Here is a 24045-nt window from a genome sequence, read left to right as displayed (position 1 = left end):
GAAAAGTCATTTGATAGTCTTATGGGAGTTCCCTTATATGTAACCCTCTGTCTTTCTCTTGCTGCTTTTAGGATTCTCTCTGTCTTTGAGCTTTGCCGTTTTAACTATAATGTGTCTTGGTGTGGACCTGTTTGGGTTTATCCTGGTTGGAACTCTCTGCACTTCTTGGGCTTGTATGTTGGTTTCCTTCATCAGGTTGGGGAAGTTTTCAGACATTATTACTTCAAATATGTTCTCAATCCCTTGCTTCCTCTCTTCACCTTCTGGTATTCCTATGATGCGCATGTTGTTGCGCTTGATGTTATCCCAGAGGTCTCTTAAGCCGTCCTCATTGTTTTTTATTCTTTTTTCTTTCTGTTGTTCCGTTTGAATGATCTCTGCTACCTTGTCTTCGAAGTCGCTGATTCGATCCTCTGCTTCATCTAACCTGCTGGTAATTCCTTCAAGTGAGTTCTTTATTTCGGTAATTGTGTTCTTTAGTTCTAACTGGTTGTTCGTTATGATTTCTACATCCTTCTTTATGTCTTCTCCAAGCTCCTTAAACATTCTTATCACCAGTGTTCTGAACTCTGTCTCTGAAAGGTTGGTTACCTCTGCTTCATTTGGTTCCAGTTGTGGAGGTTTCTTCTGTTCTTTTATTTGGGACGTGTATCTTTGTTTCCCCATTCTGGCTGACTCTCTGTGTTTGCTTTGAGGTATTAGGTAGATCCCCTAGAGTTCTTAGTTCTTGTTAGGTTATCTTATGTAGTATGTGTCCTTTATATTTGACTTGCACTACTTCGTTCTTCTCCTCTGCGTGTGCTCCAAAGGTGACTCTTGTGTTGTGTATATTGTCCTGTTCAAGAAGATCTTTAATTGCTTTTTGCTTGTGAGTAAGTGGGGTTAACTCCTAGGCTGACTCGTTGTGAGACTTGGCTCTGCCCGCCGCAGGGCGTTCTGCTGCGTGAGGGTTGACCACTTAAATGTGGTTTGGCCTCTATGGGCTCTAGTGCCTGCAGAGAATTCCCTCTGGGTGTGTGACTTGTAGGTAAAACCCAGTAGTACTCTGGTTTGGTCTGGAGTTGGCCTCTGGATATGTTGAATCTTGTGCCTCTTAAGCTGGGCCCTGGTAGGGCAGTTTCAGAACAAAGCAAATGACCAAGCACAACAACAACAACAACAACAACAAAGAAAAAAATAAAATACATTCACATGTAAAAACACCCGACAACCCCCACTCGACACAGGCAAAGATATCAAAGATATAAAGACAAAGCAAAACAAAAGAAAACAAAGCAAAACAAAAAGCAGCACGAGTTTGCTTAAGCCCACCAAGTAATGTCCAGGTTGTCCTCTGCTGTACCAAAGAGCCCCCTGCTTATTGCGCAGGCAGAGCCGGTCACCTGGTGCCCAGAGTGACTTTGGGACTGCAGACTTAAATGCGTTGGCCTGAGGGGTCTGGATGATAGTTTTTACAAAGTCAGTGCAGTCTCTGCCCTTGCCTGCACATATGCACACTGAGAGTAGCACCACCAGCCCCGTGTCCAGTACTCCTGAGTCTTAGGGCACTTCTTCAGTGTGTGTGTGTATGGGGGGGGGGTGGGGGCAGGAGATTTCTGAGCTGCTGAAAGCCCAGAGCTGCACCTGCCTTACTGCTGATCCCTGGGAGTATCTCTGCAGTTGCACTTGCCCCGCTTTAGGCAGGCCAGAAAGGGTGGGGGCTGGGGATGGAGGGGTCTTCTCTCTCCCAACCCAGCCGCGAGTCACCCTCTTCCCAAAGGCCAGAAAAGGTGGTGGCTGGGGGTGGAGGAGTCTCTTCTCTCCTAGCCCAGCCAAAATCACACTCTTCCCAGTCTCCTCCCTGGGTCAGGCTGCCTGTCAGGCTTCCCAGAGCCTGAGCACTACTACGGCTCCTCTGTAATCTGACACTACTCCTCAGTTCAGGGGCCAGTTTAAGTCTCTGGAAGGGTGGGGTTAGGATTGGAAGAGCGGGGTGGGGGAGGGGCCCAGGTATGGAGTCTGTGTTCTTTGTCCGCCCCAGGGCCCACTAGCCGCCCTCCCGGCGGGAGAAATCAGCCGTGGGACGCAGGGAAAGAGCCCACCTCCTGGTCTCTGTGCTCTCCGTTCCGCCCTGGGATCCCGTGCGTGCCCGGAGCTGCGGGTGCCACCGCGGTTTTCGCCGCCGCAGCCGCTGCCAGTTGAGACCCCGCCGCGGGCCTGCGCGTTTTCACTCCGCTCCCTTCCTTCCTTCCCCTGCTCGCCCAATTAGCGCACCTTCAAGTAATCCTTCCACAAGTCTCTTAGCTGTTCTGTGTGATGAGCAAAGAGTTCTTTGATGGGTTATAGGTCCCGTTTGTAATAAGATCCGGAGGAGAACTCAGAAAGTACGCCCCGCTGCCGCCATTCCTATGACGTCCTCTTTTGCTGGTTTTGAAACTCTCCATGGCCTCTCACACCGGAATCCAGAAGAAATGGCAGCTCAGTATTTGACAACCCCGGTTCTCGTCACAATGTGTTCAGTGGTTTGTACAGTGGCCTAGCAGTATTTCTTTCCCACTCCCCACCACTGCATCCTAGAGAAAAATATTTTCTCCAGTAGGTGACGATTTTTGCAGCAAACTGCTACGAATATTCCTGGAAGTTGTTGGTGGCAGGCATTTTTATTTATAAAATGGAAAGCGGTTTATAGAACGTTATTTGGGTTTTTCTTTTTGTCTTTCAAGAAAGTACTCTTGGGTTCCATTAAAGAAAAGAGTGATAGTGAAATAGTACCCTTGAAAACAAACCAACAAGTTGACTTCTGAAGGCTTGTTTTCAGTTATTGCAGTTTCAGTGGTGGTCCCTAGAGACAATTTGCGCATGATAATGCTCCCACACCTAGGAGAACCTGTGCGTCACTAAGAGGAGCATATAAGCTCCTACCCCATTTGGAGGGCAGCTTCTACACATCTCTCTGCAACGTCAGATTGCTCACAGCCTGCCCCATGGGTGATACTAACTGTATGAAGTGACACCTTAGCCAGGGGTAAAACACGGATTTCAGACTCTGCCAATCCCTAAAGCAGGAGTCCCATTGGAAGGTCTTCTGTTCCTATTGCAACTCTAATCAGAAGGCATGTAGAACTGCATGGGCGGGCTTTATGGAGAAAATGGCTAGCAGATAATTTGCAGTCTCCAAGATGCCCTTGGCCCCCTCTGTTTAAAGGATTCAGGGTAGGTTCCTGAGTGGATGCAGAACTGGCAACATTTCCCGTCAGATGAAGTAGCTGCTATTTTGTCGGGTGGGTGTTAGATGTAAGGGGTTGTGGGTACTGGTGAAAAGGAATCATTTCTTCTGATGTCTTCTGGGGTGAGGTTTGTTCATTGAGAACTTCAGAATCAGACCTGTTCTGGACCAGGAGGAAGGTGCACGTGGAATGGCCTAGTTGGCAAACCCTCGTTAGACAAGACCTCTCAGCCGTCTGGACTTCTCCTTTCAGCCCGTGCCGATGTATTAAGAAAAAACAAATTGTACCAAAAATCTACCCAGCGAACAATCCTACTTGCAAGGTCCTTCCCCAGTTCTTACAGAAACTGCTTATTTTGATAGTGATTTTACAAAGGCTCCTTGGATGACCTCAGAGCGGCCACTATGATGAGGATAGCTTTTCCGTTGTGTGACGCTCCAGGCTGTGGCCCTGGCCCATTTACCACTTACAGCTCCAAGAAGCCTAACCCTCAGTTCATACATAATTCACTTTCCTGCTCCTCATGACCTTGTTTGCTTCTGGAAAATTAACTTTTTAAAAAAATTAATAGACTTCAGTTTCAGAGCAGCACAGAGTTCCCACATCCTCCCTCCCTCCCCTCAGTTTCCCATTGTTAACACTTCGCATTAATGTGGCAGATTTGTAGAATTCATGAACCAGTATCGATACATTTACTCTTAACTAAAGTCAGCAGTTTACACTGACTGGGGTTCCTTTGTTGCACAATCTCTGGGTTCTGACAAATGCGTTATGTTATGTGTCCACCAGTAGGATCGCCACTACAGTGAAGAGTTTCACTGCCCTAAAAATCCTGTGCCTCCCTCCCTCCCTCTGAACCCCTGGAAAATTAACATTTTAGGAAATTGACTTTTATTAGAGAAAATGGGGCTGTGTAACAATTTTATAAAACATTTTAATAACCCTATAGTTTCCAGTATTTCTCTTAAATATAAAGTAGTATCTCCTCCACCCCCAAACACCATGCCTTTCAAACTTGCCAGCAGCCTCTAAGAACAATGGCTATGTGGCTTGAGAGTTTGGCTTTCTAAGGTGCTGGATTTGGGGATCGGCTTAGGATGACAGCTATTTGAGTTTCTATAATGTGCAGAAGGGTATGATTTTTTAGGGGACATTTTAAATGTAGGCATTTTAATTTACTTGCTAAAAATCCATGTACTTTAGTTGCCAAACCAAACACATGTATGAAGCTGGGGTGAGGTTTGTTCACTGAGAATTTCAGAACCGCATCCATTCTGGACGAGGAGGAGTGTCCTCGTTGGCAAACCCTAGTCAGATAAGACCTTTTAGGGCCATCGACACCGTCTCCTTCCCGCAGGTGCCGATGTATTTCATTCAACAGGAGGCAAATTTAATCCTACTATGGGAAAAAAAAATGGGCTTGCATCATACGTCTTTTTTGATCCTCCATGGGAAGGACAATACCAACCTCGGTGGAAAGTGGCACTCAGCTGAGCTTTTCCTATACTGGTCATGTCAGCTACTTGGGAACTGGAATTCTGGAAAGCCATGGTCAACTTCCTTTCCGCAGTAGCTGTGGGTTGTGAACATCCCTTTCTGCACTGGGGTGGGGACTGGGGTGCTCTGGGATGGGGGGCGGGGGGGAGCTGACTGAGGGCATACCCTCGGAGTCCATTTCTAACTCAGACTTCTCCACACTCCAGACTGTACCCTGCCGGTCTGCTGCTCCCTTTGCTGCTCCTTTTATGGAGGGTCTAAGAGTCTCACCCTTCCCGCCCCCTCCAAATACCCTGCACCCTGGCCATCCTGTATTCTTTGCAGCCCAGAGGACCCTTTCTCAAGTTTATGTCTTTCCCAGTAGCATTCAATGTTCAAGTCCAACACAAACCTCTTCCTTGAAGCTAACTCCTGGCTGAGTGCTTCCACTCATTTTCTCTGCACAATTTTCACTGCATGGGGGCACTTCTGACCTTACAGGAAAGCTAAGCTGGTGCCTGTCTGGTTCTCTCTCACACTGTGTGCTCTAGGTCCCCACAGCATCTGGCACAGGGATGGTCTTCTCGAGACTGAGGGAGCAGGTGGGCCCATGCTCTTGAAGAGACCTGCGGGTGAGGGCAGGGTCCAGGCTCGGGCTACTCTCCCTCCTCTCCATGGAGAGCTTCTGCACCAGCTGTAGTGACCAAGCTTAGGGTGGGTGAGAGGGGTTTAGAATGCCATGGGCCCCTGTGGCCTCTTTGAAATCATCCTAGAAACATGGCAGCCTTCATCATTAAAATTACTTTTAATTTAACCGAACTCATTTTGCAACTGGGTACAACATTGAGTCAAATAAAGATGATCTCCTTTTGATATAAGGATGTTAGTTAGAAAGAAGTTTTATTTAAGAAAAGTTTTAGGTCTAGTTTCTTTTCCTCCCAAACTGAATGACTTCTGTGCTTTGGTTTCTTTCCTTCTCTGTAGAAAGAAGAGTAACATCTGGAATCCTTGCCAAGGCTGAGGGGGCAGGTCTGCATTAACAGCAGCAAGTGCTATGGATGGTCAGCATTAGTGAGGAGCTTTCGGAAAGTTATGTTTATATGAATACTGTGAATTTAAAAAAAGAGAAAATTTTAACTTCTTTCCCAATTCATATTAAAAAAGGGAAGACTAACCAGAGCCACTAAGTGACGCACATAGCTGGTCGCCTAGAAAACTTCAGAGGAGAATTTCAGGTAAGAACACAGTGACAAGGGGAGTTCAAAGCGGCTCTGTAGATTTGGGTGCTAACATCACAAACTACATTTCTACCAACTGTGAGAAAAAGTTTACACAAATTATCCAGGGCCCAAACAGAACACATTACTGTTTCTGTTCATTTTGTCAATGGCTGGCCTGGTTTTTGGGGGAGGATTTAAATTCTCCACCACTTTTGCAAATATACACTTTCCTCAGAAGCCCGGGAAATGTCGACTCGTAGAACTGAACTGAATTAACCATTTCTGGTCAATATGGTCCAATCATTAAGTAATCGATCAGACTTCTCCAGAGCTCATCCTGATATGGTCATTCAGCCTATTTTATTGACAAAATCATATAGTCTGGGAGGGGACCTGGAAACTAGCTTTGCCATTGGTCATGCTGAGGGCTGAGAAAAGCAAATCAACGCTGGAAGAAGCTGCATTTGCTGGCCTTAGAAAAAAGTACAGCATGTCTGAAGGAAAAGAAAAGCGTTGTTCTTTCAAATCCTGCATCTTAACTCCAAGGCTAAGACCCTTCAAGCAGGCAGATAGGAAAGGAGAGTTGCAGAACAGCAAGGCTGCATTCCCCAGCATCCAAATGATTCAACTGGAAATTGCTAAACTACTCCATAGTTAGGAAAAGGAGGTGGGTGGGCAGAGAAGAAACACATCCCTTTCTCCAAGATCTTTAGATTTTCTTTTTTAATGCAAAACATTCTATTGTCTTTTTGTCTATTGTCTTTTTGTTCTCTGTTTCATTTAGTTCTTCTCTGATTTTTATTTCCTTCCTTCTGCTGACTTTGTGTTTCATTTGTTCTTTTTTTCTAGTTCTTTAAGGTGTATTGTTATGTTGTTAGAGAACAAAAAGGCAATAGAAAAAATTAATGCTACAAAGAGCTGGTTCTTTGAAAAGATTAACAAAATTGACAAACCCTTGGCTAGACTCACTAAGATAAAAAGAGAAAAGACACAAATAAACAAAATCAGAAAGGAAAGAGAAGCTACCACAGGTACCACAAAGGATCACGTGAAAATACTATGAAGGACTATATGCTACCAAATTCAATAACCTAGAAGAAATGGACAAGTTCTTAGAAACATATAGCCTTCCTAGGCTGAACTATGAAGAACTGGAAAATCTAAATAGACCGATCACCAGTAAGGAAATTGAATCAGTCATCTAAAACGTTCCCCAAAGCAAAAGTCCGGGACCAGATGGTTTCACTAGTGAATTCTACCAAACCTTCAAAGAGGTTCTAATACCTGTCCTACTGAAACTCTTCCAAAAAACTGAAGAAGAGACAATACTCCCTAACTCATTTTATGAGGCCAACAACACCCTGATACCAAAACCGAGTAAGGATAACACAAAAAAAGAAAATTACAGACCAGTATCTCTGATGAATACAGATGCAAAAATCCTAAACAAAATTCTAGCAAATCGAATGCAACAATGCACTAAAAAGATTGTATATCCCGACCAAGTGGGGTTCACCCCAGGGGCACAATGATGGTTCAACATATGCAAATCGATCAATGTGATACACCACATAAACAAAATAAAGGACAAAAATTATATGATTATATCAATAGATACAGATTGACAAGATACAACATCCATTTATGATTAAAACACTTAATAAAATGGGTATAGAAGGAAAATACCTTAACATAATAAAGGCCATATATGACACACCTCCAGCTAATAATCATAATTAACGGTGGAAAAAAGGAAGCCTTTTGCTCTACGTTCAGGAACACGACAGGGCAGTCCCCTTATCATCAGGTATTCAACATACTGTCGGAAGTCCTCGCCAGAGCAATCAGGCAGGAGAAACAAATAAAAGGCATCAGAATTGGGAATGAATCACTTTTTGCAGATAATATGATTCTTTATATAGAAAGCCCTAAAGACTCCACCAAAAAGCTATTAGAAACAATAAACAGTAAAGAATACAGTAAAGTTGCTGGCTACAAAATCAACGTACAAAAATCCATTGCATTCCTATATACTAACAATGAAATTTCAGAAAAATAAATGAAAAAAAAATTCCTTTTGCAATTGCAACAAAAAGAATAAAATACCTAGGAATAAACTTAACAAAGGATGTGAAAGACCTGTATGCTGAAAACTATAAGACTTTAAGAAAAGAAAAAAGCATTCTAGCTTTCTCTTTTGTGATAATAATCAGTATTTGCTTTTAGACCTGTAACTGAGGTTTGCTGGAGCTGGAAACTTGTCCGAATTGCCTTTTCCCCTTGTGAGGGTAACTGCAGCTGGGTGGGCCACAGGCTTTCCTTCGAGAATGAAGTTCTCGCTATACATTCCCTTTCTTGTACTAACAGCATCTCAGATTCATGGCAGAGGACAGACAATTCTTCTCCTTCAATGCCCGATTGTAAGTTATATTCAATGGTGAGTCTCAACCTTGTGGTCCAGTGGGCTGGAGCATGGCTGCTAGGACTTGTCTCTTCCATTTACATTCCAATACACAGAAGGTAGGAAGTGATAATTATCATGGTATATAATCAAGGGGCCATGTGTGACCTATGCAGATGTGTTTGCTTTGGCCTGAACAACATTTGGAAATTGGATTTCCAGCCTTTCTTTTAAAAAATCAGATTTGGCAATGCTGGGTCCTTGTTGTTATGTGGCAGCATTCAGGTCAGTTGATGCCCCCTGTGGTTTATCGTTGTCTCCCAGTCTACATGGGCCACAGCAGGCATTTGGGTGTTTCAAACCTGGTTAAGGGGTTTGGGTGAGATAGAGGCAAGTTTATAGAGAACTTTCCTGAAGCCACCTGCCCCACGTTGTCCCCTTCTCCCTGCTAAGAACACATATACTGTGTCCTATCTTCTTTTCTCCTTCCATCTATCTGCTTGTCCATTGGTCTGTCCCTCCCTCCCTCCATCCATCCTAATAGGTCCAATGAGCCCTTTCAAAACCTTGTTTCTTTATTTCCAATGCTCACTTTCCTCTGGTTCTCTGTTCTCTGCTACCTCAGTCTACCCCTCACCAAATACTCTTTCCTTCTCCTTTGTGTTTCCACCAGGACTGTTCTCTGCTCTGTTTTCTTTACTCTGTCCTAGGTGTCTTCCAGAGTTCCTGACTTCAGTGTTTGCAAAATGGCAAGGAAGGTAAAGACCTAGGAGGTCTTTCTCTGCAATTAACCCATCTTGTACCAGATGCTTTGCCAGTACAGAGGAAATCACGGTGAAGATGTGGGCCCCTCCCCAAAAGTATACACGTAGCAGGAGGGTTGAAGGTGAGGGAGTGGGGCTGGAAGTGTTAGAGAAACTTTCGCAGGCAGAGCACAGAAGGTTGCGTGGGGTACACTTCCGGAAAGCGGAAGGCTAGAGCGTGATTCAGTCGGGAATTCAGTTCTTTGTCCTTTCTGTCAATGCATGCCTATGCCCGCTTCCCCTGGGCTCACGTTTACCAAACTTCAGTTACCTGGGAACCAGTCAATTGTTGCACAGACTACAAATTTCCTTTCAACAAATTTGCAGTTTTTTTTAATTGAAATAACTATTTGTGCCTTGTCCTAAGCAATAATATCTGTGAAATCACAGATTTGATGTGCTTGTTACATTTTATCTTATTCTGATTGAATTATGTTATAATTAGTAAGATGTATGGTTCTACAGCCTAAGGAATCTAGCACACCACCTGGCGGATGCTTACTACACTCAGGCACGCCTCATTTTCTATTATAGTTTGATGCTGGAGCTGCTATTGTATTCATCTGGGGACCCAAAGCCACAGACACTGTGCCAAACAGTTTCTGTGCACTATCTCATCCTAATTCTAGTCCTCTAAAGTGGGACTTGCTGCTCCGTTTCATAGATGAGAAAATAGATTCAGAGAGGTTAAATGACTTGCCCACGGTCACACAGCTAACACGTTGCACAGGGTTTTAACCGTAATTCTGTGTGACCTGAAAGTTCATGTTCTGAACAACTGCACAACCAAATCTCATTTACTGAACCTTTCTATCAACTTTCTGAATCACCTCAGTTTCCTTGCTATACCTTGCATTAGCTAAGATTAGGTTTGATTGCAGTTATAGAAAATTTCAAAATAACTGTAGTTTTTAAAAGGGCTAGGTGTACCTTTTTTCGTATAAAGAAAGTCTAGGTTGGGCGTCCAGTATTGACGTGGTAGTTCCATGAACGTCAGATCACAGTACTGTCAGTAGGGCTTTTGCCCTTGTGGTGCAAAATGGCTGCTTAAACCAGTCGTCACACCCATGTTCTTGGATGGCGAAAGGGAGAAAGAGGGCCCTTCCCTTCTCATCTAGGGAGAATTCCTAGAAGTATCACTCAGCACCTCTACTTATATTTTACTGGCCAAAGGTTGTTCATATCGCTTCCCTGGCTGCAGGGGTGGCTGGGAGTCACTGTCACTTATTTTAGGTACAATGTGACATCCTATAAATCAGGATTCAGTTTCTGAAGTGGAAAAAAAGAATGGATGTTATGTCTATTATGATACTCAATAGATTCCATAACATCTACTTTTTACAAAATCTTAAAGTTAAATTTACAAAAATTGCGAGAATGTGTTTAATTTGAATTTACTAGAACTTCATGTCTGTCACTCTACATTCAAACCTGTCCCCAAATTAAACATTCTGGGGGGGAAAAATCCATGCAAAGTATTTTCCATATGTGACAGCAACCTCAAAGTCCTGGTGTCCTCAAAGTCCTGGTGTCCTCAGAGTCCTACAGGCCTGAGTTGGCTTAAATGCAGAGGAGAACAGGGAGCAATTTGTGTTCACACTGTAATGCATTCTGGTCATTTTAGTCTGTCCATGAAAGAAAGTGGATTTATGCATTTCAATAGTTTTCAAAAATAAGAATAGGAACAAATAAGTATTTCCAGTTAAACCAAGGTTTGTTCGGAAATTAAATTACACATTTCTGAGGCAGTGAACTTTACTCAGGGATGTCACATATTACATGAGCAGATGGAGCCCTGTGACGCACTGTGACAAAACAACCCTGAAGACTGAAATGGAAGTTTGATTGTGAATATTTCCTATCCAACTTGAGTTTGCCAGAATCTCTATCTAGTCCATTTATAGCTTTGAGGCAGATCTAGAAAGGTAAGATTAACGATTTTGAAAGCAAAACCAACTAGTTATTTGATAAACAGTTGTCATTGTCACCTGATAAGATCTAGATAACAGAAAAACAAGTATCCTCTGAATATAATTCAGCTATGGTTTTGTTGTCACAGTCTAGAACTGGCCTCAACAGATAATAGATGGTTAATGCTCTGAGGAAAGATGGTTTTTGATGCACTGGCACTAAAACCAAAATGCTAATCTTTGGCAGAAGTCAGCCATCTTCTGAATGGCTTGTAAACAACCTCTCTCTTACTGCTGGTCAGCTTATGGATCTAGAGAGATGACGTCCATCCAGTTACCCTCGTGTACCCAGGAACCCAGAAACTAACACTGCTTAAAGCCTAGCATCTCACCAAGCACTGGGAGCCCTGCCTGGCCACAGAAATGCTGGGAGACACTGCTTTCAATGGCTTTCTCTGCTTAGATCAGGGGTGTCCAAACTTTTTTCAACGTTTTTCACCAAGGGCCATATGCAGTAAAATAAACAAACAGCCGGGCCACTCACTTGAGGTGAAGTACGTATTGCCTCACCTGGTTTATTTAAGTAAACTAAATCTATTTTTGGAATTTGCTGTGGGCCAATAAAAAATGGATCGCGGGCCGCAGTTGGTCTGCGGGCCGCAGTTTGGACACCCCTGGCTTAGACAGTGGAAACTGCTGTCTGCTGGAGGCCACTGGAACTGGCTTGTTTACTTGTCTGTGAGCTGGACACACCCAGAACTGTCTCCAGAGGTAGATCCTAACCAGCCCACAGGCCCTGTTACCCCCACACTGTCAGGGTGCGGAGGCCACGCTCTCTCTCAAGCACTCTCACAAGTTTTTCTTAGGCTCCTTATGTCTGTAAGAGCTCAGAATATCAGAGCACAGGTGTCCTGAATCATTTGGCACCCTGATCATGCTGGGGATGGAACACAGACTGCGTGCTACCGCTGCCTGCGGAATCTCGGTTTTCAGAAACACTATTCTTAGAGGATCATCTGGAAGTTCTGTCTGTTGTCCATTTGTTTTTCTGAATCCCGGACACTTAGCCCAGGAAAAACTGTGCTTCACCTTAGAAAATAGAATATATTTATCTTGTGAGCCTTACAAATGTAGCCACTGATAACATTATCCTCCTTGCTTTGACCTCAAAGGAACTCAAAGTCAACTGTGTGACTCTATTAAATAAAACTCTGTGCTCAAACACATAGTCTCTCTACCTCGGCTCAGCTTCACGTTGTTGTCTTGCCTTAATTTCCCATTCACTGATGACTATTTTCTCCCAGCTCTGCCAGTTGTTAGCTTATGCAATCGTGGGCTAGTTAGCTTTAACCTCTTCCTGCCTTAGTCTTCATAGCTGTAAAATGGGGATAATGATGGTCCTTACTTCAAAGAATTACTATCACAGTTCAAGGAGACACTCTAGGCCTTATGCCCTACATTGGGGAAGGGTTCCTATGTATTGTGTTATTATTGTTGTTCTTAATTATCCTATTGTACATATTTGTGTAAGCTGCCTCAGATCCTTTTTGGTATGAATTAGGGACTAAATAAATTATTAAAATAAACATTTTTTGTTTGTCATTTAATTGAAATAAAGTCTTTCTTTGGCATGACTGCAGGTTTTCTCCTTGAGAACTGGTGTCTGTGTAATTTAGCTGCAGTTTTATAGCAGCTATTAATTTTTGCTGTAATAAAAATAAGAGAGGCTGCATAATAAGACTTCATGAAGTTTTGCCGTGCACTAAATATGTGGAAATCAATAAAAATTACATAGGAATAGTTAAACTGAGGCATCATTTTCTTCCTTTCTTTTTTTTTTGGTCTGAACTGATGAAAGTGAAATCAAAAGTATCAAATGGAGTTCTTTTGCTTGATTTTGTCCAGTGAGCCCATTCAGTCAAACGGTTAACCCACGTGTACATGGGAGGCACTAAGATGGAGGTAGGGAAAGGGACTGGGGCTGAGGTGCAGGCCTCCCGTAGCCTAGCTGGGCTGGATTTTCTTCTAACCTGTCTTGACTTTCTTCCTGACTTGCCAGAGCAAACCAGTCTTCTTGTAGAAATAGCACCATTTTTACATGCTGAAGAATTCTGTACCAACGAAAGCACAGGTATAACGTCGTTCACCGAGACCTCATGCCACGTGGGAAATGGGGTTTGGCAGTCCCTTACAGTGACACCTGGATCCGGTGTTGGAATACTAAGTCTGCTGTCTTCTTTTGTTTTTCTTAAACTTTTGTCATTTTTTTATTGAGATGTTTATCTTTTTATGTGCTATGACATATGCTCCCATTCTCTGGCTTGTCTATTTGTTGTCTTAATAGTTCCTTTTGATAGCAGAAAACTTTTTTTTTTTAATTGGGGAAAATTGGGGAACAGTGTTTCTCTCCAGGGCCCATCAGTTCCAAGTTGTTGTTCTTCAATGTAGCCATGGAGGGCAAAGCTCAGCTCCAAGTCCAGTCGCGGTTTTCAATCTTTAGTTGCAGGGGGTGCAGCCCACCATCCCATGTGGGAATTGAACCGGCAACCTTGTTGTTCAGAGCTCACGCTCTGACAAACTGAGCCATCTGGCTGCCCTTCTGGAAGCTCAGCAGCAGCTCACTGTCTTCAATCTAGTTGTGGAGGGCGCAGCTCACTGGCCCATGTGGGAATTGAACCAGCAAGCTTGTTGTTCAGAGCTCATGCTCTAACCAACTGAGCCATCCGGCCGCCTCAAGTCTGCTGTCTTGTGCCATGTATCTGCCCTTTTATTCCATCTGCAGTATTTCCTTGCACGCTGCTGGTTTATTAGGAGCTGCATTAATTGAATTTGTATGATAAATCTAGAGCCCTGGAAGTTGTCCAGCTATTTACATTGATTTGTTACATAAATTCAGAACTAAGAGTATGAGGTGGGTTAGCATTTAATTCTGTGGAAAAAGGAAAGCTCTTAGTGCTTCGGCTTCCCTTCCTGTGTCTCTCTCCTCTTATTCTGCGTCTCTCTTCATAGAAAGCACAACCATTTTCCTTTAATTAGGCTGCGGAGAGCACAGGCTAGCATTAGACCACTCAGCCACTCAGCCACGCTCACAGCCATGGCCATTTCCTGTCTATTTTCTGAAGGAAAAGAAAAAAGTGTACATATGCACATATGAAACTCCACAAGTTGGGGGTGGGAGGTAGAACAAAGGAACCAGGTGGAATCACCTTTTGTAAGACTGAGGCCCAAGAACTAGCAAACCCCAGAAAGCAAGGTATTTTGCTGCCTTATGATTTCTTTCATTAAATTAATTGCTTTAAATTTTAAGAGTGCTTAGTAGTAATAGCATTCACTAGTACAGAATCTATTCAACATGTTTAATATGTTTATAATAATCAACATGTTTGAAATAATTACCTTCCGTAATAGGTTTTTCTAATTAATGTGTTGTTTTTGTTTGTTGTTACTGAAGCTTTCAAAAATATAATAGCAAACTATAAACTGTTCCTTCACTTTCACATTTTCAGGTTTGTAGTTTCCAAAACTCAAGCATTAAAATTAAACTAACATATTCATAGTTCTTATTTCCCAAAAACACAATAATGAGGGTAATGGATTACAAGCCATGGAACATTATGAGAATCTGTAAGACCACACTGATACAGATAAATGAACGAATGAATGAATGAATGAATGAATGAATAAATAAGTGGAGGAGAGGGGACAACTCTTCCTCATAGTCGAAAAAGTAATAAATGAATGTAGAGTGAATGATGGAGTTAGAAATCACCCTTTGGCAAACAACACAGTAATAATTGTTTTAGGCAAGAATTGTTTATGGATGCTAAAAGTAGTGGAAAAAAGAATGATGAAAATAGGATATTTACATATTCTCAAAGTGTTACTAATTGATTCTGAAGGTAAAAATAGTACATTTCCCTCAGAGAAACCTGCAGGCTCCACTCTAACCAAGTGACCATGGTTAACAATATTAGTGAATGGACAAATTTGTGAACGGGCCTCCTAATATGATGCATGGAGAGGAACGCAACATCACGCCTGTGGTTCCTGCCAAGAAGGCATAATAAACTGAAATGAATAATGAGGAAACATAAGACAAACCAGAACTGGTAGACATTCTATAAAATAACTGGCCTGTATTTTTCACAAGTAAAAACTCATTAAAGTGAAAGGCTGAGGAACTGTCACACATTGGAGACAATTAAGGAGACACGCCAACTAATTGCAATGTGGGACCTTAAATGGATCTTGGACCAGAAGAAGGGGAATCAGTGAGACAATTAGCAAAATGTGAATGACTGAAGATTCAAATTTGTATTGTATTAATGTCGTTTTAAAATGGTGACAATTGGAGGACTATGGTTATGCAAGAACGCCATTATTTTTAGGAACTACTACTGAAGTATTAAGAGGGCATCGTGTCTGCAATTTACTCTTAAACATAAGGAAAAAGTTATGTCTTTCCATCCATGAGTGTGTGTGTGTGGGGGAAGGGGATTCTGTGTCAAAAGAGAGAGAGAGAGGAAGAGAGTAAGAATGATAAAGCAAGTATAATAAAATACTAACATTTGGGGGTTCTAAGTGAAGGGTGTGCAGCTATTTTTTGTTTTATTTGTGTAACCTTTTTGGAAGTTTGAAATTATTTTGAAGTAAAAGTTAAAGGAAATCACTAATTGTTTAGTCTCTTTATTGTATTACTCTTAGTAAAGAAATGGTTGTGGGCAGATGGGTGGCTCAGTTGGTTAGAGAGTGAGCTCTGGGCAACAGGGTTGCCGGTTTGATTCCCACATGGGCCAGTAAGCTGCGCACTCCTCAACTAGAATGAAGAAGCTGAGCTGCGACTAAGCTCCCGGGCTGCCGAATGGCTCAGTTGGTTGGAGAGCACGCTCTCAACCACAAGGTTGCCGGTTCGACTCCTGCAAGGGATGGTGGGCCACCCCCCTTGCATCTAAAATTGAACAATGACAACTGGACTTGGAGCTGAGCTGTGCTCTCCACAACTAAGATTGAAAGGACAATAACTTGACTTGGAGCTGATGGGTCCTGGGAAAAACACACTGCTCCCCAATAAAGTCCTGGAAATACACACTGTTCCCCAATAAAGTCCTGTTCCCCTTCCCCAATAAAATTAAAAGAGAAAAAAGAAATGGTCGTGGAATTAAGTTTCAAACCTGAGCCCAAGAATTTTTGTGGCTGGACCGTGTTCACAGGGTGTACAGTGTAAGCACAAGGACAGGTGACTACAAGGCAATGTCTGGGGTCCATCTGGTCGCTGGTGGAAGGACATTCTTCACTCTCAGAGAGAGGAAATTCTCTTTGATTTATCATGAAATAGCAGAGCCCCCTTTTTTAGAACTGGAAATGATATGAGATTACAGATTTTGGAGACCTTTTTGTTTCATAGGTAAGAAAATAGGTCGAGAGCAGCAACTGCCAAGACCCATGTCATCCAGTCCAGGAGTCTTGAGCCACCTGTGGCTACTGAGCATTTGCAATGTGGCTGGTCTGAACTGAGATGTGCAGCAAATGAAATAAATACACACAAGATACTGAAGACTTAGTACAACAAAAGGAGAATGTTGACGTTTCATTAATATTTTTTATATGGATTAAATGTTGAAAAGACAATAGAGTTTGGATATATTGTTACATAAGACACATTATTAAAACTAATTTAATCTTTTTATTTTCATGCTTTTAATGTGATTGTACCCCAAATTTAAAGGATGTGCATGCCTCACACCACATTTCTTCTGGACAGCACTGGTTTAGAAAAAAAGGGGGGAAACAAGTATTTGCTGATTGCCTACCATAAGAAATATTACAAACACAAAGACAAATATGTCATTGGGTCCTTCATCCACAGGCTCTCTATAACAAGAAGAGACAGTTGACATAAAAAATAATTATAATATTGGGTGACAAGTGCCATAATAGAAGATGGATGAGCTCCATCAATAACCCGCAGGTAGCTGATTACAGAAACATGAAGGAGGATCTGTCCAAGTATTAAGAAGGAGATAATGTTTGCTAAGGGTATTCCAGAAAGAAGGAACAGCATGGGGAAATGTGGAGGCATGAAGCTGCATGGGGAATTCTGGGAAAAACAAATGGTTTGTGGCTCTAGTGTCCAATTGGATGCAGTGTGGGAGGTGGTAACTGGGGCTAGGTTCTAGTGCTTGTGCATGACTCCTGGACTTTATCCCTTAAGTGAAACAGAGTCATGAAAATATTTTAAACAACTGAGTGATGTAGTCATACTATTTATGTTTTAGAACAGCTAAACCGGAATGTAATGAGGCCAGAAGCAAAGGGACTTGCTAAATGCAGGGCCTCAAGAGAGAAGGGGTGGCTAAGAAAAATGTGATGAAAGGATTGAACACAAAACCAGGGAAACACCAATATTTCATGGGGGCTGGTGGGATGAGGGAGCAAAGGGAGGAGGTGGTGCAAAGCATCATCAGAAGGGACTGAGGAGTTCTGGTACTTGCTGTACTTGCCTCCTCTCACGACCACATCAAAATTACAACTAAACTACAGAATCCTGTGAAGTCCAGCTGACCAGAAGTCCTATAAGTAAGGATATACAGAAGAAGCCACCTTGAGACAGGTAGGAGGGACAGAAATGTGAAACAGGCTGGTCCCATACCTACGTGTGGTGGTTAAAAATTGGGAGTGATTTCTCAGCTGTGGACGTACCCCCTGAGAAATGAGGGGTCCCAGCCCCAAATCAGGCTCCCCATTCCAGGGTTCCAGTGCCAGGGAGAGAAGTCCCCATAACTTCTAGCAGTGAAAACCAACAGAGATAGTGGCTGAGTGAGAAGGAGGGCACAGGAGTTTCAGGCATTCTTTTTAAAGGGTCCATGCATGGATTTACTTGCTGATGGACTCACCCACTCTGGTCTCCAGCACTGGGGCAGCAGCTTGAAAGATGCCAGGGTCATAGGGGGAGGAACTGAATTGTCTGGCTTCAGGGCTAGCACTGGAGAGGCAGCTTTCTCCCAGACAAGAAGTGCTGGCAGAAGTCATTGTTCTTTTTTTGAGCCATCTCCCCACCCAGCCTGCACCCCCAAATGGTAACCATATCTGAGTCTCCATCAACATGCCCCGTTAGCCCCTGGTGATTTCCTGAGACACTGACCACCCAATGTGCAGGCCCACCTAAACAGCTTCCAGTGGCTTTTCCATATGAACGGCCTGTCTTGGCTCATGCTGTAGACTTACCTAAAATTTCTCAAAGGTTCCCAAACCTCAAACAAACAGCAGCTGGCCTTGGCATACCCCGTATCTTTTGCTAAGAAGGCATTAGGAGCAGCTGGCCTCATTTCACAGATTAGCCTCTCCCAGGCAGCTCCAAGCCCAGCACAAGTGGCTACCAATTGCAGATCACTTTGTAGCTCATATCAATGGACCCCGGCAGGGCAAAGGCAGCACCAGAGCACCTCCCAATAGGACCCAGAACCAACATACCAGTGGTCAGCTTTAGACCACACCAGAGCACCACCTAACCACTTCCACAAATGACATACCCAAAGGGCAGACTTGGCAGGCACCAGAGCCCTGCTAGAGTGAATTCTGCTCCTACACAACAGCTCCTCCACTGTAATCATGGCCAGTTCTCACAACCAATCAGCCTGAAGGTCAATCCCTTCCATTGATGTGCAAATAGCAATCAAGGCTCAACTACAACAGGAGGGCACACACAACCCACATAAGGGACACACCTGGAGCACCTAGCTCCAGGGACCAGGGAGACTGTGCGACCGTACCCAACAGAATACCTACTACATAAAGCCATTTTACTAAGACTAGAAAATGTAGCGGATCTAATTGATACATAGAAACAAACACAGGGAGGCAGCCAAAATGAGGAGACAAAGAAATATGTCCTAAATGAAAGAATAGAACAAAGCTCCAGAAAAAGAACTAAACAAAATGGAGATAAGCAATCTACCAAGTGCAGAGTTCCAACACTGGTTATAAAAATGCTCAATGATCTCAGTGAGAACTTCAACCCAGAGATAAGAAACATAAAAATAAAGATAGATAACATATAAAGGAACCAGTCAGAAATGAAGAATATAATAACTGAAATAAAGAATACGTTAGAGGGAATGAACAGTAGATTAAATGAAGCAGACGGTCAAATCAACAATTTAAAACACAATGTAGCAGAAAACACCCAATTAGAATAGCAAAAAGGAAAATAATAAAAAAAAAATGAGGACACTTTAAGGGGCCTTTGGGACAATATCAAGTGTACCAACAATTGCATCATAGGGGTAGCAGAGGAGAAGAAAGAAAGAGCAAAGAATTGAGAAACTATTTGAAGAAATAATGACAGAAAACTTCCCTAACCTGGCAAAGGAAATAGATTACAAGACCAGGAAGCCCAAGGAATCCCAAAAAATATGAACCCAAAGAGGCCCACACCAAATACATCATAATTAAAATGGCAAAGGTTAAAGACAAAGAGAGAATCCTAAAAATAACAAGAGAAAAGCAGTTAGTTACCTATAAGGGAGAGCCCGTAAGACTGGCAGCTTATTTCTCAACAGAAACTTTTCAGGCCAGAAGGGATTGGCAGGAAATATTCAAACTGATGAAAAGCAAGGACCTACAACCAAGATTATTCTACTCAGCAAAGCTACCATTTAGAATCAAAGGACAGATAAAGAGCTTCCCAGACAAGAAAAACCTAAAGGACTTCATCATCACCAAACCAGTATTACAAGAAATGTTAAAGGGACTTTTTTAAAAAGAACAAGAAGAAAATAAAAAAATATCAATAATAATATGTCAACAACTATAAAAAATTATCGACAATTACTTTAAATGTAAATTGATTAAAAAACTAATCAAAAGATAAGGTTGCTGAATGGATAAGAAAACAAGACCCTTTCATATGTTGCCTATAAGAGACTCACTTCAGATCCACAGACACACACAGACTGAAAGTAAAGGGATGGAAAAAGATATTTCATGCAAATGTAAATGGAAAAAACAAACAAATAAAAAACCCCCTCAAAAAACCTGGGGTAGCAATTCTTATACCATACAAAATAGATCTACCCAAAACATCTGAAAACATTTATACATAAAGACAAGTGTTCTCCAATGTTCATTGCAGCTTTATTTACAGTGGCCAAGACATGGAAACAACCAAAATGTACTTCGATAGATGAATGGATAAAGAAATTGTGGCATACATACACAATGGAATACTATTTGGTGGTAAGAAAAGATGAAATAGGACCATTTGTGACAACATGGATGGATGTTGAGATTATAATGCTAACTAAGCAAAATAAGTCAGACAGAAAAGCAGAGAACCATATGAGTTCACTGATATGTGCTACATAAACCAAAAACAACAAAAGAACAAGACAAACAAATGAGAAACAAGAACTCATAGACACAGACAATAGTTTAGTGGTTACCAGAGGGTAAGGGGATGGGGGGTAGGAGATGAGCGTAAAGGGGATCAAATATATGGTGATGGGAGGAGAACTGACTCTGGGTGGTGAACACACAATGGGATTTATAGATGATGTAATACAGAATTGTACACCTGAAATCTATGTAACTTTACTAACAATTGTCACCCCAATAAACTTTAATTGAAAACAACCACAACAACAGCAAAGGCTATAACTAGAGACAAAAAAGGACCCAGTAATCCCATTTATGGGTATGTATCCAAAGAAACCCAAAACACTAGTGTTTATTGCATCATTATTTACAATAGCCAAGATATGGAAGCAACCTAAGTGTTCATCAATAGGTGAATTGGTACAGAAAAAATGGTACATATACGCAATGGAATATTACTCAGCCACAAAAAAGAATGGAATCTTGCCATTTGCAACAGTATGGATGGATCTAGAGGGTATTATGCTAAGTGAAATAAATTAGAGAGAGAAAGACAAATATGATATGATTTCACTTAAATGTGGAATCGAAAAGAAAAATAAAATAAATGAACAAACAAAACAGAAACAAACTCATAGATGCAGAGAACAGTTTGATGGTTGCCAGCTGGGAGGGAGGTTGGGGGATGGGTGAAACTGGAAAAGGGATTAAGAAGTACAAATTAATAGTTACAAAATAATCATGAGGATGTAAAGTATAGCATAGGGAATGTAGTCAATAATATAATAATACCTATGTATTGTGTCAGATGGGTACTAGATTTATCAGGGTAATCAGTTCGCAAGTTATATAAATGTCTAATCACTATGTTGTACACCTGAAACTCATATAATATTATATGTCAGCTGTAATTGAAATATTAAAAAAAATTAATAAGAAAATGAAATGACTGGAAATACAGGAAGGGAGCCAGGAACAAATTGTTGATTTCCAACTGCCAAAGACCCCCGGGAGCCTCAGTGGCAAAGCAAAGTGAGGTTTAGGGTAGTGAGGCACTGAGGGGTGTCCTGATAAGAGGGAGCTGGGAGGGGCTTATGACAGGATGTGGGCTCAGGCAGGGTGGTTCTAAAGAGGGTTAAGGTGAAGGGCAGCAGGTCTCTTAGGTAGCAGGGGTTGTCTGGTGCCTGGCTATCTTGATACTGTAATTTCTATCCAGGAGGCAAGAGGATTCAAAGCAGGGCTTGAGTTTTCACTTGTCAAAGCAGCAGTTGCTTGTGTTACTCAGAAGAAAGAAGTGTTTAGTTATTATTGCTGCAATGTCCTTTTCTCTGTCCTAACTTAGGGTCACAAAGGGGCCTGATCACTGTTTGTATTCCATGAGCATTGTTTATCATGGCCTAGCTGCTGGATGCCATTTTCTGGGCCCATTTTTCACTTTCAGAGAACAGACCCAGGTGATTGAGATGATAAAGAATGAGGCAGTGGCCAACATCAGTTCCCCCTCTAATATACTCGTATTCCCCAGTTCTCAATTCCACTTCACAGAAAACTCAAAATTTGACTCTCTGCTGCATCTCCAGTTCCTCAGATTATAGCTCTCTTGAGCTACTTCCAGCCCCCACCTCCTCGGTAACAGCTCCGATCAAAGCCAAATCCAGTAATCAATTCTCAGTCCTCAACTGCCTCAGCCCCTCATTGGAATCTGACACAGCTACCACTACTTCACCCTGGAAGCACTTTCTACACTGAGCTTCCAGAAATCCCACATCGTGTTCTACTTTCTGAGCCACATCTGCTTGATATCAAAATGTTATCAAATGATATCAAAATGTATGCTTGGCCCTTTTCTCTACTCTGAAGACAGCTTTTCTCTAGGGCTCTTGAGGACAGTGTGACTGGAAGCCTGGCAGAGAGGAGGCTCTGCTTATACAAGTGCTTCATTGAGGAGGGCTCTCAGGAGAAGAGAGGTGAAGGAAGCAGCGTGGAGTAGGGGAGGCAGGGGAAGGAGCTAAGCAAGAATGGGTCCAAACTGGAGTCTGGGTTCAGCCTGGGCTCTGGGGGAGCTCTGGAGTATGAGCTGAGCCACGGAGTTGGGTAGACCCTGAGGCATGGGTCCTTCTGTAGTCCATGTCTGCCATTGGTTGTGGGAATCTTGGGAACAGACAAATGTAACCTCCTGGGTAAGGTGGCTCCTTGCTCATTACCTCAAGAGGGCAACAAATGTTACAAGCCCACATTCACACACCCGGGGGATAGTGGTGCAGAATTGGTAAACGGAGTGAGGTGGGAAACTCAGTGCTCACTACTGAGGTGGAACTATAAGTTCTGTTTGACCATGTTAAGTTTCAGAGTCAAGTGATCAGTTGGTTATTTTGCTGGAGTGTAGAGCAAGTCTTGCACACTCTGTTGCTAACGTACATCTCAAATCTGACCACTTCACCATCTAGTCCAAATCACCATCTCCCATTAAGGAAAACTTAGGCAGTAGCTCCCTAAGAGCTATGACAGTCCACTCTCCAAGACAGCTGCAGTGAACTTTTACAACATGAATTGACATGTTACTGCCCTTCACATGTGGAAACAAGTATCTAAAGACCAACTTCCACCCACAAACATCTACATGATGCAGCTCTTTTGACCTTCATTCACCCTGCTACAGCCGCACTGGGTTCTTTATGTTTCTCAGATATACCAAGATTTCTCCCACTTTGGGGCCTCCACCTGCTGGTTCCTCTGGCTGGATTTATTTCCCTCCAGATTTTGCATGCCTGACTGTGTCTCATCATCCAGGATTCAGCTCAGGTATTTCCTCCTCAGAGCCCCTGCCCTACCAACCTCAATTCCTGCCCAGTCCTGCTTTATCACATCTTCTTTTTCCCCCAGTTTTATTGAGAAACAATTGACATACATCACTGTATAAGTTTAAGGCATACAGCATGATAGTTTGATTTACATATATTGTGAAATGACTATCGCAATAGCTTCAACTAATATTCATCATCTCGTATAGATACAATACAAAGAAAAAGGAAAAAAACTTTCCTCTTGTGATGAGAACTCGTATAATTTACTCTCTTAACAGTTTTCCTATATATCATACAGCAGTGTTAGCTATCATCATCATGTCATACATGATATCCCTTGTACTTATTTATCTTATACCTGGAATTTTGTACCTTTTGACCACCTTCCTCCAACTTCCCCTCCCTCACCCTTTTTGAGGATAATTTAAGCCAGTGTCTTGATCATAATTTAAATATGCATACCCATTGATCCAGAATTTTCACTGATGCACACAAGTAAATCTGTTCAATGAAAACATTGCCTACAATAACAGGAAAAAAAATTGGAAATGATTTAAGGGTTCATTAACAGGAAAATAATTAACTGGGATTTAACCGTTCTATGAAATATAAAGAAGCCATTAAAAAGAGTGAGATCTATGAGTACTGACGAAGAAAGATATTCAATGTGTAAGAAATGGAAAAAGAAAAGTGAAGAAAAATATGTACAGTATATTTGAGAAATACACGTTCACACATCTAGAATGTGGTCAGTGCTGAGGGGAGGAGCGGGATTGAGAGGACGGGGAGCACTCATTTGGGTGGCGGTAGAATTTTTTTTAACTGGCATTTAAATTTTTCTTTCTTTACTAAT

The 24045-nt window shown here is 42.3% G+C and overlaps 1 protein-coding gene and 1 long non-coding RNA gene across 6 annotated transcripts in view; one reads left to right on the top strand and one right to left on the bottom strand.

Annotated features, from left to right (window-relative positions):
• The window catches only part of CFAP61 (cilia and flagella associated protein 61), a 336449-nt gene that overhangs the window by 13002 nt on the left and 299402 nt on the right, over positions 1-24045 (bottom strand). The gene's annotated exons all lie outside the window — the stretch shown is intronic.
• LOC117015633 (uncharacterized) lies at positions 5244-11855 on the top strand. The gene is made up of 3 exons (XR_004421757.1): positions 5244-5396; positions 5667-5917; positions 9014-11855. It is a non-coding gene; the product is annotated as an uncharacterized LOC117015633 (long non-coding RNA).

Source organism: Rhinolophus ferrumequinum, chromosome 23 (assembly GCF_004115265.2).
Source record: "Rhinolophus ferrumequinum isolate MPI-CBG mRhiFer1 chromosome 23, mRhiFer1_v1.p, whole genome shotgun sequence".
Classification (NCBI taxonomy): domain Eukaryota; kingdom Metazoa; phylum Chordata; class Mammalia; order Chiroptera; family Rhinolophidae; genus Rhinolophus; species Rhinolophus ferrumequinum.
The sequence above is the reverse complement of the archived record's forward strand: the minus strand, read 5'-3'. Positions and strand labels throughout refer to the sequence as shown.